This window comes from Capra hircus, chromosome 18 (genome assembly GCF_001704415.2).
Source record: "Capra hircus breed San Clemente chromosome 18, ASM170441v1, whole genome shotgun sequence".
NCBI lineage: Eukaryota > Metazoa > Chordata > Mammalia > Artiodactyla > Bovidae > Capra > Capra hircus.
In genome coordinates, this window is record NC_030825.1 from 43,154,764 (window position 1) to 43,161,173 (window position 6,410).

Consider the following 6,410-nt stretch of genomic DNA (forward strand, 5'->3'; position numbering starts at 1 on the left):
CAACCTCACGGTGGGAGGCTCCATCGCTGACATCTTTATATATGATGTTCTCATTTCAAAATGCCACTGAACCTTCAAATGAATACTTGCATATGATCCTTGAATACAAAAATACTTAAATCAAGATCTTTATATTTTGGTGCAGTCAGCCAGAATGCACAGAGAGAAGTGAGAAGGCTGAGCTCTGGACTCTACCTCAGAAAGGCAGCAAAGGTCCTTCTGAGGAAGGGAGGCAGATGCCTGGGGAGACGCCGAGAGGCTGAGAAGGTAAGAGCACCCTGCCCTCCGTAGCTGAGGCAAGTGTAGATTCTAAGTCGTGAGAGCAAATGACTTCTTCTCACACTAAGGACCTCAAAAGATGCTGCAATAGGAAAGATGACCAAAAAATGGGTGCTCTGTCCATCCCAGGTGGCATCCTTCGTCTCTAGAGGTGAAATGGAAAGCTGGCACCCACAGGGCTGGAAGGTGGTGGTACCCAGGGATGTCTTCATGAAGTTCTGGCAGATCCCCAGCCACTGCCTGCTGGTTTTCTTCATGAGTCTAGTCTCATCCCAAAGAGAGAGAGAGGACAATTTGCATGCACAGTAAAGAAGGATGAAGGGAATTTGCATCCATGTACTGGTCATCCACTATGTTCCAGAAGCCAGACTAGGAGCTTTATTGATATGACTGAACTTGATATCACATTGAGCTATACATTTGCTCACACCTTCTCATGGAAGGGAGACCAGAAGCTTAGAAAGGTGTCACAATTATATATATAGGGAGAAGTAATACTGGAATTGGAACCCAGATCCACCTAGTTCTGAAGCCCATACCTTCAGGAGAGTTGCCAGGGCTCAGGGAAGACTTCTGGTGTCAGTGACAGCCGTAGATCCAGCCGATGGGGTGGCCTCTGAATGTTTAGTAGTGGTTACATTGTGCCCAAATTGGTCAAATATTTTAAAATGATGAGACGAGTGGTGTGAAAGCTTTCATTTACAGAAAGACCTCAGTTCATTTTGGCACTAAGCCTGCCTTGGCTTGTAGGGGAAGCTTTGATCCTCCCCATTCTTGGGATCTCTGGTGTCAGTGACCCATGAGCATTGCCCGGAAGTGCAAGGTCCCCAGCCAGCAAGGAGGGTAGAAAGCAAGGCTGCTGGCATGTGGTCAGAGCAGAAGCATAGCATGGAGGAGAAAGCCATGGGCTGGAAGAGTCACAGTGGACTTTCCTCTATTTTTCATTTGTTTCTTTGTTTGGATGAGGAATAGAATATCCTAACTCAACCTGTAAATCTCAACTCAGACGTGACCACCTGCAACAAACCTCCCCAGATGCCAGGAGGCATAGTTAGAGGCTCTGCAAGGGCACAGGGCCCACCCAACACTTGATGATGTATGACAGTGTGTGTTGGTACTTCTGTCTCCCCCACTAAGCAGCAAGCTGTATGAGAGCCAGGACTAAGTCTAGTGCTGTGGTCGTGGCAGAAAAGTTTTGGAGAGATGAAGTGGATGCATTCTTGAGGCTGTGATGGAGGGAGCAAAAACATGATACAGATCGGACCAGTGGTTCAAAAAGAGATGGGCATCCTCTGAAATGCTGATCCCCACATGCTCCAAAGCAGAGTGAATTGCTGGTACAGTGGCCTCCTTGGGACCCTTCTCTGGATTGGTGGATGGAATGGTGGGCTGTGCTGGTCCATTGCAGGGCAACACTGCTCAGTGAGAGAGTCCTGGCTCTGGGCTGTTTGGCCAGCCCATTAGGAAGTCCCTTTCTGCAAGTGGCATTCATTCAAATGCAACAGCAGCATCAAATGCCCAAGCAGCAGCTGAAAGATGTAAGCAGTGGCCTTGCTCCCCACCCCTGTGATCCACTGACCATCGACTAGGATGCCAGTGCATCCTCAAGTCTTACGCTCAAGTGAAAAGGAGAGATCTTGGTCTCGAGGTCAAGGGAGACAGAGACACAGAGAGGAAAAGGAAAGGAAGAAACAGATAGTACAAAAGAGGGTGCATTGTGAAGCTTGGGGAAAAGGCCGTGTGGAAGGAGAGAGCTCCAGGTTCATTGAATATCCACCTAGGAAGCCAAACTCCAGCGCAACCCCAGTGACAGAGCAGCGCCCACCTGGCCCCGCTCCATTCTCACACCCATAACAAATTTGAAAAATTATATCACTCTTTTCTCTGATGCTCAATTCTCCTGAGGAATATTTTTGTTTTGTTTTGTTTTGTTTTTTAAGGAAAAATGTTCATGAAAGGTTATAAAACACATATAATTTACTCACGGTAACTGCCCACATGTTATTTATGTGCCGTGCCGGCAGTGAAACAGAGAAGAACGCCTTGATCAATGCATTAGTCTAATCACAGGGTTCCTGCTCTTAATTTCTTTTGTTGGTAATTTCCATACTCGGGCAGCAATGTGTAGAATTATCTCGATTTACAGATCTTGGGACCCTGGGGAAAATCTCTTTGGAGCCACTTCTGTCTCCTGGGGTCTTTGAAATGTATTCAATACTGAGTTTGAAAGCCCTATAATACAGATCCAACAGCCCCAAATCACTCCTTAGAAATGGAGTGAATCTCCCTGACATTTCCCCTTTTTTAACTGGTAGATCTGGGGGGCTAAGAGTTACATCATAGAAAGCTGTTAAGAACAACCTTCGGTCAATGGGAAGCCTTGATATGACAGACCTGATGTTTGTCAGGAAACAAACACACCCAAAAATATTACTCTCTCTTCTCTTTGCCCAGAGTCTGTAACATAATATTCTAAGGCAGAGTACTTATGGTAAACCTATTGGAAGCCGTGGGAGAAATTTCCTGTAACTTCAATTTACCTTAACAGGGGAGAGACAGTACAAGTTGTCAGCAGGCCTGTTGACCAGCCATCTCTCCTCAAAGTTTCCAGGGAGCAAGAAGAGGGTACAGGCAGAACTTTCACTTTTGGGTCAGCACCCTGACTTGGTCCAGCTCCTGCAGGAACAGGGTGAAGTCCCTCAAATAGCCAAGCGCGTATGGGAGACCAAGGTCTTTTCTACTGAGCAAAGCCCTTCACAGGAGGCCATGGGCAGGTAAAGCCTGCTTTCCTAATCCAGTATCACAGACACTCTAGATGCTGAACCTCAGAGGACATGGCCAAAGAGCCAAAGATGAGATGGGCAGGCAGCTTTCAGAGGACAACCCAGAAGGTCCAGAGTTTCTGATCAGCGGTCAGGAACAACATTCACATACCACCAACATTCACTGGTGTTAATGACTATCTGTATTTGGCTTGCCATTGCATGTCAGCATCCCACATAATTTCAACAGCCCGGGAGATAGATGCTGTTACTATCGGCTTTTATATACAAGGATCGTAGCCTCTGAAAAGTTGAGGCACGTGTCCAGAGTCTCATCCAGGTGGTAAATGATAGAAAGGGGATTTAATCCAACTTCAGTCTGATGCCACAGATAACGTTCATGCCAGAACAGGTGAGTCAACATTTTTCAGAAACAATCACCTGAACATACTGACCTCTCTTAGGTAGCAGGGTGACCAGCTGCCCCCAGTTGGGTGGGGACTGAAGGGTTCCAAGGACCTGGGATTTCCAGTGCTAAAATTGAGAAAGTTCTGGGCAAACTGGGACAAGCTGATTTCTTTATCTGGAAGTGACACTGAATCAAGAATGACTATAAGAGTGTTAGTAGTCAAAACCCTAGGAACAAAAATAAGTAGCAAATTCATGGTTGGAGGGTGGGATGCAAACTTCTGGTGAGCCGCATTTGACCTGCATAGTGTTACTAATGTTTTCAAAGTTGAATATGGTTGAAATACAGGAGATTTCTTATAAGAAGTAGGATCTCACGCTTCTCATAAAGACTAGATCGGATCTCAGAGAGCTATAACCCCAGTGAGGTGGATGGCAGAAGCCTCCTTTATGGGACATTTACTTACTTGACCTGTTCCTGCCAGGTTCATCTTGCTTCTAAGGTCACTCGCCAGGCTCCTGCAGACAGCAGAGTTTAGGATGTCTGGCACAGAGAGTGTTGCCCCTTGGTAAATTCCAGCAGGATCCCAACATACTTAATCCATTTGTAAGTTCTTTCTCTCTTGGCCTTAGTTTCCTTTCCAGGTTGAATATTCATTGCCCCATGCGAAATAGAACCAGTTCCTGTTAAACTCAAATTCCAAATAAATCTCAAACACCCAGGAAATTTACATGGCCCTAACTACTGCTCAACTGGAATTCCATCACCTCCACTAGCTTTGTTCATAGTGATGCTTTCTAAGGCCCACTTGACTTCACATACCAGGATGTCTGGCTCTAGGTGAGTGATCACACCATCGTGATTATCTTTGTTGGGAAGATCTTTTTTGTACAGTTTTTCTGTGTATTCTTGCTACCTCTTCTTAATATCTTCTGCTTCGGTTAGGTCCATACCATTTCTGTCCTTTATTGAGCCCATCTTTGCATGAAATGTTCCCTTGGTATCTTTAATTTTCTTGAAGAGATCTCTAGTCTTTCCCATTCTATTGTTTTCCTCTATTTCTTTGCATTGATTGCTGAGGTCCCATCACTTCATGGCAAATAGATGGGGAAACAGTAGAAACAGTGTCAGACTTTATTTTTGGAGGCTCCAAAATCACTGCAGATGGTGATTGCTGCCATGAAATTAAAAGATGCTTAGTCCTTGGAAGGAAAGTTATGACCAACCTAGATTGCATATTTAAAAGCAGAGACATTACTTTGCCAGCAAAGGTCCGTCTAGTCAAGGCTATGGTTTTTCCAGTGGTCATGTATGGATGTGAGAGTTGGACTGTGAAGAAAGCTGAGCACCAAAGAATTGATGTTTTTGAACTGTGGTGTTGGAGAAGACTCTTGAGAGTCCCTTGGACTGCAAGGAGATCCAACCAGTCCATTCTAAAGGAGATCAGCCCTGGGATTTCTTTGGAAGGAATGATGCTAAAGCTGAAACTCCAGTACTTTGGCCACTTCACGTGAAGAGTTGACTCATTGGAAAACACTCTGAAGCTGGGAGAGATTGGGGGCAGAAGAAGAAGGGGATGACAGAGGATGAGATGGTTGATGGCATCACCAACTCAATGGACATGAGTCTGAGTGAACTCCAGGAGTTGGTGATGGACAGGGAGGCCTGGTGTGCTGCGATTCATGGGGTCACAAAAAGTCAGACACGACTAAGCGACTGAACTGAACTGAACTACTGCTCAGAGTGAAGGCTGGCAGCTTGGGGAAATACCTCTGGATTCTAATGAGAAAGGAACATCTTTATGCAAAGGTTTTCTGTTTTGTTGTTTGAAATTTGCATCAATGTCTAGCTGATGATTATGGAGGATCTCAGAGCTTAGAACACATTTTTGCATTTATTTCTTGTTCATGGCAATTGTGGGAGTTGGGCAATGTGGAAAGTGGGTGGATGAAGTCCAGAGAGGCTGAACAGCTCTCACCTAGCACTGTCAACTCCCAATCTCATTCTTTTCTCAATGCCACACGCTAAAGCTTCATTAACCAGAATGTCTAATTCACCAGAAACATGCTTTTGTCTTGGTGATCACCCCAGACTGATATCATCTCTAGGAAACTCCCTTGGAGCATCAGTCTTCTTTAGCATCTCCTTTTCGCTCAGTCGTGTCCAACTCTTTGCAGTCCCATGGACTGTGGCCTGCCAGACTCCTCTACCCATGGGGATTCTCCAGCTGAGACTACTGGCGTGGGTTGCCATGCCCTCTTCCAGGGGATCTTCCCAATCCAGGGATCAAACCCAGGTCTCCGGCATTGTAGGTGAATTCTTTACAGTCTGAGCCACCCAGGAAGCCTTTTCTTAGTTATATGCTTTTCTGCTGGCCGGGAGGCCAGGCAAGATGTGGGCTGGACCCACGTCTCCATCTCCTCCTCCCCGTGCTGGCAGCTTCAGTAACTCCCTTGGAAGCTCAGCCGACCAGGAGCCTGACAAAGACAAGAGCTGATCCTTCCTCTACACGACCCAGCCAGGGAGAGCCTCCTGGATGCTCTTGCTACACACCCCGACCTTGTGGTCTTACCCTTCTGGCTGAACAAGAGACAAACAGCTTCTCTCCACTTGGCTGTGTGCAGTTTAACGAATGCGTATGAAGATCGTATAAATAATTCACATCACTCAAGAGGTGGCGAGCCGAACAAGTCCCTTCTGGTTACATTTATTTAAGATAAGGTGAAACTAAGTGAGTGATGGCCCAGTTACAAAGGCCAGGGTCCAAAGGGGATTGGGACACTCTAAGTTACACCACCAGAGTGATTTGTGCAGAATTATGTCAACTTAGAGATCCTGCCACCTTGGGGGATGAGGAAATGTCTTATCTCTAAGAAAGTGATGCACAATGAGTATTTTCCAAGGGCAGCCTATGAGCTAATTCACAGAATTCATTTTGGCTCCAGCAGGAACCAAATTTC

The 6,410-nt window shown here is 46.0% G+C and overlaps 1 long non-coding RNA gene across 1 annotated transcript in view; it reads left to right on the top strand.

Annotated features, from left to right (window-relative positions):
* The window catches only part of LOC106503126, a 7,466-nt gene continuing 5,310 nt past the window's right edge, over window positions 4,255-6,410 (top strand). The window contains exons 1-2 of the long non-coding RNA XR_001919477.1: window positions 4,255-4,290; window positions 6,396-6,410. The exon at window positions 6,396-6,410 is cut by the window's right edge and continues 147 nt beyond it. This is a non-coding gene — a long non-coding RNA (uncharacterized LOC106503126). The remainder of the gene's footprint in view (window positions 4,291-6,395) is intronic.